Genomic DNA, 14692 nt, shown 5'->3' on the forward strand with positions numbered 1-14692 from the left:
ATCAGCGCAGTTGCCTGTTTTGACAAAAGTTCTTGAAGCTCGTAGTCTATAAAAGACTTGTCTTGTTAGGAAAAAATGAGAGGAGGGGAAAGAATCCTGATATGGGGTTTGTGACAATTCTATTTGATAACCCTGAGCAGTATCCAGAACCCTAGAATCAGAAGTGATCTTTGCTCAATTGTGCATAAAGTACCATAGTCTGCTCCCCAGACTAAACAACTGGAACTTCTGCCAGGGAACCCAGTTCTGCAGTGGCCAGTTCCACCAACTGTGGGTCAATTTGAAGAAGCCTAGACTTGTGGTGTTCTGAGGCCTGTGCGCAATTGGCCAAGAGGCAAGTTGCCCTCTGAGTCCAACCAAGCACCTTGAATAAATAGGAGCCCCTGTCTCTTGGGCTTGGAGGGCCAATTCTAAGATGTTGGTCAGTGGGCCAGAAACGTCAATGAGTTAGTATTGGCATGCACGTAGTGCTCTATCATTGCCCTTCTTTGGGTCTTTGTTGTACGTCTTAAGGAAGGTCTGCATAGATGTATTAATATCGGGGGTGAGGGCAGTCTTACAAGATAAATCTGTCCGAGGGCATTCTGAGCGTAAATGGGACCTTACTTCTTTATCAAAACTTTTATGCAGATTTAACTGCATATATTCAGTCACTGCAGGAGCACGGGACCAATCGGAGGACCTGGGATGCACAATATCAGAAGGGTCGAAGGTGAAGTGGGATATAATGGAAGAAGAGGAGCGCTTGCACTTTTTTTAGCGTTTGCGAGCTTGGGATCTCTGAGAAGAAGAGGGATCAGTATCTGTATCAGTGGCCAGGGCAGGGGGCGATGGAAAAGAGGGAGGGGGTGGTGGAAGGGAGTCTGCACTGTAAGCATGATCAGGCAAATTCCCTTCAGTCACCTTAGCAATCATCTTCACATGTGGCCATAATGGGGCGGAAGGGGAAGAAAAGGGGGGTGGACCCCGGATGTGGGAGGTGGGAGAGGTGGACGAGCGCCCAGCAAGCTCGTCTAAGCGTTGAGAAATGGGTAGAAATGCGGAGCTGAGGGCTTTATATAGAGATTTCTGGATCAATTCATCAATAATTGCCTCCATGCCATCATTATAGCAATAATCTTCGTCTTCGTCAGGGCCATAGGCAACTAGACCCTGGTCAAAGGACTCAAAGTCAGACATATTCACAAGAGGGGGGAGAAACACCTCACTCAAAGTCCCCAGAGGGAAGCAAAGGTCAACCAAAATATATATTCAGGAAAAGTTGGAAGACCAAAATGCAATATTGTTACAGCCCTGCTCAGCCCAGAGTCAGGACGTCAATAGGAGCAATAAGCTGGCTGCAGGACTCTAAAAGGGAGTTACCAATGTGTTGGACAGCAGGACTTATACAGGAATAAAGAAATCACGAGCAGCCTGACAAAGGTCTCCTTAGTTTTAAATGTGCCCTGGTAACTAGAGACTCCAGAAACTCCCTGCTGTTGCAGCCTGGAGTGACCCGGCTCCAGGGATGTCTTTAAGATTGTGCTGAGTTTGAGGAGAGACTCTCCAGCAGGCTTCCGTAGAGGTGCGCGTGTATGGCCCAATTGGTCTTCACATGAGGCCTTGCTCCCGGGAGGGGCTGCCGCCTGATGTGCAGATGTGCGGAACGTGCTAGGGGGGAAAGGCAGCAAAGGGAGAAAGCGTCAAGAGTGCAGAAGTGGGAAAAAAACTAAATGAAACAAATAAAAAAAAAAAAAAATGGTTGTAAGGTGCTACAGGAGCCGATAACGAGACAAAGGAAGGGACAGCGGAGCGGTCTTGTGATGCAATCGGTTGCGGAGCACCAACCGAAACCTGAAAGAAAAAGATTACACAAGCAGATAACAAGCGGCGAAGCCGCAAGCACACATTATTAAATAGCGCAAACTGCACAGTATAAACGTGAAGCCTGTAAAGCGACAAAATAAAGAGGCACTTATCTTGATTGTGGAGCAGCAAAGAAAAAGGCAGGAAGATGGTGCTTTTCTATTTTGTACTGCTTAACGACTGACTAGTGGTGTGTTTTAGGAGGCGTGGTTCAAAGCCTCAGGGGACATGTAGTATTCTGAAGGTTTACTGTTTTTTCGTTGGCAGTAAACATTTAGAAGCATAATCAGAGCCTCCGGTCTTTCCAGAGAATCCTGTCCACACCAGTGCATAGATCAGCAGCCGAGTCTGCCTTGAGACCAGCACTTTTGAACACATCAGAGTAATGGAATATTTCTAATTAATAAATATTGTTCATTTAGTTTCGGGACAAACTCTATTTGTTCAATAAACTTTCATAATTCTTAACATATACTTGACTCTAGAAGGCTTATTTCATTGACTAGGCAACTGGTGGAATGGAAACGTCCCTTGCATGGTAATAGAAGTGCACCCCTGCCATGAGTGCCCCAGCTGCAGTGATCTTTGATAACAAATTATGGTTATGAGGGAGCATGGATCATGCGTGTGCACCATGGCATAGGCTTGTTCCATGGATTGTAGTTCAGTTAGTCTGGGTTGGGAGCACAATGCACTATCCTCATAGCTGTGAGGGACTACAGCCCATACCAAAAGCTAAGTAGCACGAGCACAGTGGTGGCAGCATACCGTTTTGTAATGAGTATTCAGTATGGTCAGGCCAGTTTAGCTCTATCATGAGTGTGGGGCTTACTTGCCCACTTAATTGAAGTTCCATTGCTGTGTGCTTAGCTCGCCCTTGGCGTCCCTCAGGACAGATGGAGGACCAGACAAGCAAGTGCGTTACATGGTACACAGTTATGTTTTAGCGCCGATGGAAGCAATGCATGGAGGCCTGCATCCGTGTCTTTACACGGCGTGCTGTTATGTATGTATGCCCATGGCAGCAGTAGATGGGAAGCTACACGCAGGTTTGCGTGCAGTGTAATATGTAGGATGCCTGTGAGTGGTACAGTGCATGAGGCCTGTGGGTCCAGATTGGGAACCCCAGAGCTGGCTGGAAGAACATGTGGAGGTAGAATACTTTCCCTGAGAGATTTGTGGATTGTTGCATTCCAGAGAGCTGGGTGGGATAAGCACTGGAGGAAAGAATAGCCAGGCCCATCACTGTACTTTAAAAGGGGCTGAAGATGGGGCTGATAAGGGAATCATAAAGTAGGGCTGGAGACCTTTGGTAACCTTTTGATGTGCATATCACAGAGGTTGACAACCATATGTGCACCTCCAGTGTCTCCCGTGGCCTGTGTTTGGGGTTATCAAGATTGGAAACTGTCCTGCTGTGATAGCCTGCTCTCTGGAGGAAGAGCTCAATTGGGGGAACGGCCTGTTCAAAGTGGTCGACCCCCAGAAAACAAACTTCAAAGGCAGAGCCATTAAATAACACTTGTGCATGGAAATACATTATAAAATGACAAAAAAATTGAGATAGTACACCAGTATGGAGAAGGTCAGCAGGAGTTTTATCTGTTGTGACTAGGGTACTTTGTTGTTCTGCTTTGTTAATTTTACCAATGCTTGTTTATGTTCTTAGATGTTGCAAGTGGGGTTCTAGTCTTGTAATGTGGTAGGGTTCCAGAGTGTATATCCTAATGATGTCAATTACAGCTGATCCCTTGGACCATGTTGAGGTCTGTGCTCATAGGTCCTTCTATCGAAGATAAACAACTCTTATTTATGGACAGAAGTTTAACCAGGAGTGTTATTTCTTTGTCCGACTCCTTGGAGACGTATGCTACATATTTTTGGTACCACGAGTAGGGTACGTTTTTGCGAGGGGGCATTTGAGGAGGAGTGAGAATCTTCAAGGGCCCACTGAGGCAAAAGGAGTCGAGGATTTTTTCTTTGTTAACTGTGGCCACTGGCCAGCAATTAAGGAAAGGGCACATTGTCAGGTGAGTGCCCCATGGAAATTGCTTTTGTTGCCAACCAACAGCTGTGCCTTGCACTCACCCTTGAGAACTTTGCATGTGAAACCATCTCCATGGGATTACCAGGAGGCTCGCGTCCCCAGCAAGTCACAAGTTAATAGTGGCATGACATCGAATGGGTGGTCCCAGGAGGCATTGTGAAACAGAGCCAAAGTGTGTCTGGCATTAGAAATAGCAGCCATTTAGATTGGGCTGTGATTTGTCCATCTTATGTTAGATGCAGTAGCCATTTTGGATTGGGATGCGATCTGCATGTCTAACCGGAGATGCAGCAGCCATTTTTTGTTTGGGCTACACATTTTGAACAAGTGTGCCTACTTGAAATCTAGTTTGTCAAAAGGTTGTGATGAAGAAAAAAATGGTCCTGAGTATTTGGTTTTATATATCAGCAACTGGTTTTGTCTGTGTCATTAGGTGGGATTTATATATACTTTGTATCTAATTTGTGGATACACCTTTTCTGACATTTTTGGCCATGGCATCCAACCAAGTCTTGATACAGTGATTGATTCAGCCACCACTATTCCTGTGGAGGGCAGGCTAGACAGAAATTAAATGGAAGGAGTAGCTACATATTTTTGAAAAATGCTTAACTGCAATTGATGCATTTGATCATGAGCCTCCAAGGAAATTAGCCTTGTTGTTTAACCATTTGAGCATTGCGGGCCTAGGAGTCTTTGATAATCTTCTGATAGTAGCTGCTCCCACGGAGAAAAATGCTCTTTAGAATGTTTACATGAAGGCAAAGGAGAGAATGAAGAAACAATACTCAGAGGAGTCCAGTGTACTCTTGGAGAGGCATCATTTCTTTAAAATGAAACAGTCTAGTGAAACATCTGTTGTGGAGTTTATTGCTGCCTTATGAGTTTTAGCTTCTACCTGCAAATTTGAAATCAATATATTATATAAGAGACCAATTTGTGTTTAACTGTTATTCTAAGAAAACACAGGAACGTTTGTTGACATGCCACAATCTTACTCTATTAGAAGTTATAGTTATAGCTAAAAGCTTAGAAAGGTTTATTGTTTCATGGCAAGCTTTGTCTAATCATTGTGGTTTACAACCTGTCAGTTGCATTTCTTCAGAAAATTCTGTTTGTGCAATGAATGTTAAGACTGGGAAAAACAAGAAATTTCAAAATAGTTATCATATGTGAGGTTCTATGAGCCATATCGGTAACACTACATTTCCTCCTGCTGTTGGAAGGAAATGCAATAATTGTAGGAAAATTGAACATTTCTAACCAGTGTGTGGAGTCACTTTGAATTTGCCTAGCAGGGTGAAAATAAGAATGTGAACATACAAGAGGAATGTGTGGATGCGTGTGTGGGAAAATTTGACAATGTTCTCTTGACTGTGAATGCTGTGAAAGAATCTAGTGCAAGTAAGAAAATGAAAGAACTGATATGTCAATCAACAGTTGATGGAATTTTACGGTTAATTCTGGGGTGCCAATTACCATTTTGGCTGATATTACATATTACACGTTTTGGTCTGTCATGTCTACTAATGTTAACCCCAAAGCATAGATATTGATATGCTGGGGTATTTTGAAGCAATTCTGGAATGTTTGGATAGAACAATTTGGATGTAAGTATATATGGCTGTGAGAGGTCGTGACATTGTGGGGTGGCAAGATTTAGCAAGATTAGGTATTATTTTGAGACCAGCACATGAGAATCCCATTGTTTTGGGGACATTCCCATTTTGTCAGTTAGTACTGATGAGGATTTTGTGCAGGCTATGATAGCTTAATATCCTGGAGTATTTAAGAACAAAATTGCTACAGTCAAAGGTTTTAAGGGCGATATTAGATTAAAAGAGAATGCTGTGCCGATTATACATAAGGTTAGACCAATACCGTTAAGTGTGAAAAAGGATTTGTAGATTCTTTTAGATAAATCATGTGCTAAAGGAGTGATAATAACTGACTCTCCAGAATGGTTCTCCCCAATAGTCTTGACACGTGACAAGTGAACTGAGATCTTTAAATAGGAACATCGTTTTGAATTGTCACCCTCTGCCACGTATTCAGGATATGTTAGCTAATGTTGGTGGTTCTAAGTATTTTTCTACTATAGACTTGCATTCAGCCTACCATCAAATTCCCTTGAGCATGAAGGCACAAGAGCAGACTATGTTTGTGATGCCTTATGGTGCTTATAAGTATTTGTGTTTACGGTTTGAATTAGCATCAACGGCCAGTGCATTCCAGCGTCTGATGGATGTTTTGATTGGTGATCTGGAAGGGGTGCAAACCTTCATTGGTTGCATCCCTATTTTCACAGAGACTCTGGAAGAGCATATGTTAATGATTGAAAAAGTGTTGTGTATCTTAGAGGAAAGACACAAGACAGTGAAACTTGGGAAATGTAAATTGTTGGTTCAACAAGTTGATTTTTTGGGTCATACCATTTTGAAGGAAGGCATAAAACCAACGTTTTGCAATCTAGAAAGTATTCAGAGAGCACCACCTCCTGGTGATAAAGATTCCTTATGCTCATTTCTGGGTTTATGTGAGTACTATGCTAGATTTGTCCCAGGCTATATCTTGACTGTGCACTCATTGTGATCACTTCTAAAGAAAGGTGCAAAATTTGATTGGTCTGTTAAAGCCAACAAAGGTTTTGAAAATATTAAGCAATCGGTGGTGAATGCACATGCACTAATTCCATATATATCCACTGGAAAATCATCTATATCATCAAAACAATTGTCATTTTTGTTTTAAAAACATCAATAAGATGGCCCTTATTGAGGTAGGCAGGTTACAGAGAGCATCAATGATATAATATATGTTACATATGTAGATCACATCATGATTGGGCAGTATGGCCATTTACAACAGTTTCGGAACAAGATCTACTAAGGTAAAGGGTGATTCCCAGGCGAGGACAGTGAGGACAATAAAACATGCCAGTCCTAAATAGCAGACAGTGAGTCAATGAAGCAATAAATGATAAGAAAGTAGGGGTAAGGACGAGGCTGCTGGAAGCACATAATGGTAGGTTGACATGATGTCTGATCTGTGCTATCGGCAGGCGCAGCTCTCGGCATCACCTTCCACAGGGGAACAGAGATCACATGAACAGGAGGATTTACATAATACTTAGGTACAATTGTACAGAAAGTATGCATTCATGAGGTCCCGGACATAGTTCCGTCATGGTGGCTGAATTTCGTTCTTGGCTTCTATGTTAAGGATATACGTATCCTAGTTCCCCCCACCCACTCTCCCCACTCCTCTAGTGCTTAGCATGTGTAGTGTGTTGGCCTCTGCTCATGCCCAGTGCAAGAGAGTGTGTATGCAAGGTCTATGAATCGATGTAGATGTTTGTCCTCCTTTGCTTTAGGGTGAAGGCCTAACTGGCAGGATTCAGGGGTAGGTGACAGAGTATATTCAGCGAGTTCCGCTATCGTGGCTGTAACCTCATACCATGACATCTGTAGTGGTGGGCACTCCCACACCATATGGTAGAAGCCGGCATCAGCCAGTTTACAGGGCGGACACTAAGGTGTCGAATCAGGAAACATGAGCTTGATATGGTGAGGGGAGAGATAACTGTGATGTGTGTAGTTAAAGTAATCCTTGGAATTTATTACATTTAAGTTCAGTCAATGATGAGAGTTTTAGGATGTTTTCAAAGCTTTATTTCTCATTATGAGATTAATGATTTTATTTTATTTCTCCTTTTATTCAATTAGTAAATCAAAAAATCTGGTTACAAAAATCATAAAAGTATGGTCAGAATCATCAATATAGCAACATAACAGTGTGTTTCTTTAAAGGAATTAGTTCCTATTCTATCTAGAAGGAACCTAACCTATCAGAACCCATAAAGAGTTTTTGGAAAACAGCAAGATCAAAGGAGCATGAAAATCAAAGTCTAAAGTACGTTGAACTCCCCATAAAGAGTAGTTCTTGAAAGTCTCGTCTCTCCATAAGCATTAAAATACAGTCGCAGTAACAACTGCACACAAATAAATCTCGATCAGGAAAATAGGAAAACAGATAAGGCAGTAGCTGCACCCATCCAAGCAAAAGGGTAAAGTCATTACCACCTACAAAGTGTCAGGCAACAGCAATCGCGGTCAGCAGTAGCTCACAGCAAAAAGGACAAGTGCATAAGAGAATAGCATCAATGGGTGCTCTGGGAAAAATGGCTTCTCCAACTAGAAACACACACTATTCAAAAAGACTTAAAAACACATTACTACAATGTTTCATTTCCGAAAGTTCTCCTCCAGTGAGAAAGCATCCTTCATCTGTAAGCGATTTTGTTCCTTCTTTCCCACAGAAGACATGTGAAGTACTCAATACATTACCAGAAAAGTACCATCTCATGTTAATATTTGTACGACTGGGACAAGTTAGCCTTGGTTCCCAGTGAAGAATATTGCAGTGTTCGGTCTATTACTTGTTAAATGATTCACTGAGGAACAATGAACTACACCAAGGACAGAAACATTTGCCTGCAGATCTCTTATTAGGTAAAGGAAGTCAATTTCTTATAAGGGTACGTTTATTGTTAAAATACACTGTCTATTCAATTTCATATGAACATGTGACGATGAAGGAAGTTCAGTTCTAGTTTATCGAGAATATGTAGCTGGAGAAATAATACATTTTATAAGCTCACCACATTTTACAGTTATGACACCATCTAAGCAAGTCACAATAGGGTCATTCTACTGAATACGCTTGTGCAAAGTTCAGCATTTTCCTAAAGCATCTATTTTGTAGAAAGAAAAGGCCTAGGCTAAAGCTCTGGAAATAGAAATGTCAGCTTAGTGCATTCTGCACCATTTTCTACGTGTTATTTTTAAATGTGTTTTCGTATTCAACCTCTGGACAAATTGACATCAGTATTGATTTATTGCCATAGGCATTTTTCTGCGTTATCACATATAATGTTAGAACACATCCTAAGACTAGCAGGGCACATGACAAGGGCTTAAGTGATAGTAGAAAAAGAGAGGAATGCAAATTGGTGAGCACTAAGAGAGAGAAAACACAAGATTTTGTAAATAGCCATACTTTTTGAGAACTTTCAAAACAGAGAGAGGGAGAGGGAGTGTGTATGTAAAATATTCCTGATGAAATCCGATAGACAGCTCTCTATACCCGACTGAAATCACCTGTATCCAACTATTTACTAGAAAATGCATTTATTAGCGGGGTTTAACACCCTAAACATCCGCCTGAAGCTACGCCCCTGGATATGTTAGACATCTTACTATGGTTGGAAATTGTGAAGAATCATAAAGAGAAGTTCGCATAGCGCTAATTTCTAGATGAATCAACAAAGAGCCTTCAGGCAGGCAGGCAGGCAGGAGAGCTCTAGAATGCTGCAATATCTACTGATGCATTTAAGAAAGCTTTGAACATATTAATGCACGAGATATCCACTCTGGAGGATAGAAACACTCTTGCACGTCGCTCCCATGCCTGACTCACAATGAACTCTAATGCTGAGCTAAGAACGCAGACTTACATGGGAACGTGCTATTCCAAGTACCTAAATGCTAAATGTATGCCCTTTCGTCTTGGTGTCTTTCCCACACTTGATTATCTTCTGGACTGGATAAAATCTACCCCATCCTCTGTCTGAAGCCTATGCAAAGTGGATAAAGAACTGGATAACAAAACCCTTATTCATAATTCTTGCGCCTGTCCTGGTCTCTTAAATGAGTGAAGAGCTCTTCAGATAAACCCTGATTGAAGACTAGAAGCCTTCAAAAATGTGTTCCTGAATATTCGTTTAGTTATGGTCATGGCTCAATTTAATAACAATTGTCCTATCTGCAGTCTAATTAACAGTGTTGCACAGTTCCAGCCAATTACTTGATTTTAATATTCTCAAATAATGTTTTTATTACACTGTATTGCTGTTTTTAAAACAATATTTTGTACATACTTACATGCAATGGTTTTAGGTAACTATGCATGGGATAAATACAGTTTGATTTCGTGTATCAGACACTTCAAAGAGATGTAGATCAGCTTGATAGGTTTTACCAGCAAAGAGTCAAGATCTGATTTCTGCCAGTGTAGCTAAGTTCTAACGTCATAAATAAACTGGGTGAAGAAAGGAAAGCCTGCAGGTCAGAGAGTGATCAGTTATATCAGCATGAATAAATGGTCAGTGTACTTGGGGGCAACATTCTAGTACTTGTAGGGTACAGAAGGGATCACGCAATCTAAACCATCTGAAGTCAGGGACACTGAGCTATGGGATCTTCACAGGATATTAACATGTAATGTTGAAGTCAATGCAACCAAGCAGGTGATGTGATCGGTACTGCAGAGCGACCGAGACAGTAAGGGTAAGGTAAAGACACCTTCATCCAGTCTGTGATTTATAATAATTATGTAAAGAACAAAAGTCAAGGGCAGTGATATCACTAATTAGTTGTGCCACAGACTCGCAGCTTGTGAATTTAAATCTAAAACCCTTAACTTTAGAATCACCAATCTTCAGAGAATACAGCAAAGTGTTGTTTAAAGATACCCAACAACAGGCATTGCCCATAGGCTAGATATATTCTGGTTCAGTTTAGGTTACATAAGTCATGGCATACTTTATGGGCTGATCTCTGTCACCGCATGATTCAATTACCGATTGAACACGTATTGCGGACACACTCCGTGTCCTCACCGAAGTCAGATCATGCTCCGGTCCCATTCCTTAGTGCCCGTTACCTTTACACTCTTACAGATTGCCTGGATTTGCTTTATGTATGGTATACATTCTCTACCTTCATCTAGATTGAGCCCTGGTTGGATTCCTTATACAGTAATCATGTTGCAACACTTTGCCCACCACAACATGCAGGCATTTTTCTCAGGCATCACTTGTTGTGTCCTGATGATGGTCCCATTATTATGTTAGGGATCGAAACGTTGTCGACCTCAGTACCTTGACACTGACTTGTTTATTTATTTACTGTAAATATGTGCAATGGTGTTATTTATATGTTTGTGGCCTAATTATTGATTGTATTTCGGCCCCACATTGTTATGCCTGAAATCTGGATTTCATTAAAGAGACGGAGGCTATCATTATCCCGCCCTTAGCCACACCCTTTGAGGTTTCATTTACGATTTGTATGCTTATAATCTGCATTTTGATACGTTGATATCAGTTCATGCTTTGCAATTTACGTTTGCTTTTTATTTCGCATTTTGACATTTATTCCCTTTTTCAGATAATTCTGGATAATGTCCATTCTCCAGCCTTCTTCGCTCCGGACCTCTTGTTGCCTTCATCTTCTAGTTCATCTTGGATCTCATCTCTGGACTTTATCTACTCATTTGCATTTAAAAGAGGCAGTCTGTTTGTGCCTCATGCCACTTGTACCCTACTCTCTACACTCTAGAACTTTCTTGTTTATGATGTAGTGCGGCTGTCTGTGACTGCATTAAAGGATTAATGCATAATGTAGCCTCCGGTCTTGTAATGAAATTCCATTTCTCGGTGAATACTGTCCCACTTTTTAAGGTTTCTTTCTTTATTATGTAAATAAAATTACAATTCCCATTGAAATTTCTATAAAATAGATATAATTGTATTTCTGTGTTCATAACTGTCTATGACTTATGTTGTGAGGGACCATTGTTCCTGTATATTTACTGTCACCCCAGATTACTTGGGTTCCCTTGTCTCTTGAAAAATAAATAAGCCACAAGTCACACGAGGCACAACATACAAATTAATAAAAACTCAAAAACCATATTTGGTCTTCTCCATCCTGAACCTATATACATTTATAACCTTGAGCCTCAGTCTAAGTCTCAGGGTCGGACTGGGCAATAGAGCAATCTGGCAATTCCAGGTAGGCTAGTCTGACAGGTTAGTGTGTAGGCAGCATTTGTGGCTGTGTGTTGGTTGGTTTTGACTTGGTGGGGAGGATTTCTGGTTGGGTGTGGAATATCTTTGTTTAATGCATAGGGTGAAGTAGCAGACAGCACTGTGCAGGCAACAGTAGACTGCACTGGGTGCACAAAGCAACACAAGGCTGGTGTCTCACATATGCTGTGGTAGATGGTGCAGTTCCCATGTAAAAATGAATCAACTGTCACCTGACCCACAATAGCTGCTGCACACATCTTTTCCCCATGTTGCACCCTCTCAACTCTATCCTGCCTCTAGTCCCACCGATGAATCCCCATGCTAACTTACCTTTGAAACGCTTACAATAGCTAATTGGCTGGCAAGTGTGTACTTGTCGTTGGCATGGAGGTCCACACACACGGGAGGCATACAGGAGATGCCACAGTGGGGACTTTCCATATGTGGACCACTTTTTTCACTCCCCAGTTTGCAAATGGTGGGCCACTTTTATATTGTTGAAGCTGCCTATGTTTATTTAACACTTCAGAACTACTTCATGGCAACAATCAAGCATATTTTTCAAGGTAAGCTCAGGCACCCATCCTGTGATTCCATTGTCAAGGTAATTCGGGTAATCAGTTACTTGGCAATGATACCGTGTTTTTGTCGTGACGTCGGTCACATTTCTGTACATATGGTTAGAATGGCTGTCAACCAATCCAGCAAGTTGGTAGTCCTCCTTCGCACATAGCCTGTTGTAGTGGCCTTTTCAGGGAGGGCACATTTTCCTTTCCTTTGAACTTCCTAAGCAAAAGGGCTAATGGCTCTCATGCGATGCCTCTGGTGTACATCCACCGCCATCATTCTCCATTTGCTATGGTGGCGATATTGTGAGACTGGGTGGCACCGCATGACCTAGTTTCCATAGAAACGGAGTCCAAGCAGGAAGCAGTGTCCACTTTAAACTGTGCAAACGTACTTGGATTTTTTGGGTGCTGCCAGTATGGAGTCAAACTGAAAAAATAACCAATTTTCCTTTAGGGGGAGACGACTGAGGAAAACACTGATGTTGCTACCCCAGACTTTTCTTCTATATTGCTACCACAAACAATTGTCAACAATGATGTTGCAGTGATCTTACAGGCAAATGAGGTTTGGAAAGACCCCAATCAGCTGGAAGAGAAGCAGGACAACTCGGGGCGCTACATATAAGGGATGGATTTGGAAGATGTCTTTCAGCCTAGGAAAGTTTAATTTTCCCGAGGCTGTGGCTGAGGAAGATAAAGATGAAGACATATTACAGCAGTATCAGAGGACAGAGTTTTTAAAACTTTCTCTTATACTGTCGTCCGTAAACTCCTAGCGAGGAAATGGAAGGAAGATGAGAAGCCAAACTTACCAAGGTTTCTATCCTGAAGATGCCCTCTGAGGGGTTTAATGTGGAGCTCCCACCTATTGTGAAGGTAGATTCTTTAATGTCTGGGTTATCCTCACACCGTTCTACCAACTCTGAGGATGCAGCAATTTTTGATCCAGTGGACAAGAAGGTTGAGGTTGCAGACAAGCGCTCTCATGCATCTTCAAGCTTCTCTGTGCAAGCCAATATAAATGCAACTTATGTGGTGCAGTCCCTCTTAAGAGACCTTCAAGCTCTTGCAGACTGCATGCAGCAGGGAAATGATTTCACTGCTATCTTCTCTACAGTAGAGCAGCAGTTTGATTCCTCACTGATATCTCCTTTGACTGTTCATGTGCTGTGGCTTCTGGATCCTCAGTAGGAGCATCAAGAGAGTTATCCAGATAGCTTACAAAAGTGACTCCTGATGGGTATTCTGTTTTATAGTACCTTTTGGGCCACAGCTGGAGGAAATGGGAAAAACAAAAATAGGCAGAAGATTGGAAGCCAATGACTCCACTTCGTCCATCGTTTAAAAAACAGGGATCTTTTTGTAGAAGAGTGTTTAGTTCACCTAAAGTGTAGACACAGCACGAACTGCATTAAAGCTATCAATAATGATTGATACCTACCTTCAGCAGCGTCACTATGGGGGTGCGGGGGGTGCAGCCCGCACCGGGTGACACCCTCACATGGGGTGACACCAACAGGGCCGGTGTGTGCAGAGCAACCTAACCTTTCAGGAGGAGGAGGTGCCTGTACGCAGTGCGCACTGTCTCCTCCTCCGCCGCGTCTGTGCGCCTCTCTAGGCCAGGTGCAGGCGGCTGATGTCATTTCCGCATGCGCATTGGGCCCTAAAAGTGCGCGTGACTGGCCTGCAGCAGCATCACGAGTGACGAGGAGGAGCAGAGGCACTGTCTTGACCACCCGTTTCTGGGCCGCCATAATTAAATTTTATTCCTAGGCTAGCCGCCGACGTAGCCCCCCCTGTCTGCCACCAACACAGCAGGTGAGTTTCTCCGGCACCAATTGATTAATGGTCATGGGAGGTGGTCAAGCGGTTATGTTGCCTGTGCTGTGTTGTGAGTGAGTGACTTTTGTGACTTCTTGAGCAGGGCGCAGGGGGAAGGCAGTGCAGAGCGAGGTGGCCTGCCTCTGATCACTGATGACGTCTTCTACGAGTTGTGGGCCCATCTTTTGAGCTGTCGGGAGGCCTGCGAAGACGACTTTCAGGCACAGCAGCTCTGTGTACATGCTGAGGCCTCTCGCCTGCTAGCGCGGCAGTTCTTCCCTTACTGAAAACAGTGGCTGCAAGACGGGGTTCTCACTCTCTTTCCTCTCCTTTCTTTTATTTGCACCCCTGTGAAATGGATCCAAAAAAGAAAATCATTTTTGCTGGAAATCAATGTCGTATTTTTCTGACATTTAATTCCAAAGTGCAGCATCGGGAATAAAAGTTGAAAAATATGAAAAATAAATAACTAAATAAAGTAAGACAGAGTGGTAGCAAACTGGCCAGATTCATTTTATTCACACCCAAACACATTAG

Source organism: Triturus cristatus, chromosome 9 (assembly GCF_964204655.1).
Source record: "Triturus cristatus chromosome 9, aTriCri1.1, whole genome shotgun sequence".
NCBI lineage: Eukaryota > Metazoa > Chordata > Amphibia > Caudata > Salamandridae > Triturus > Triturus cristatus.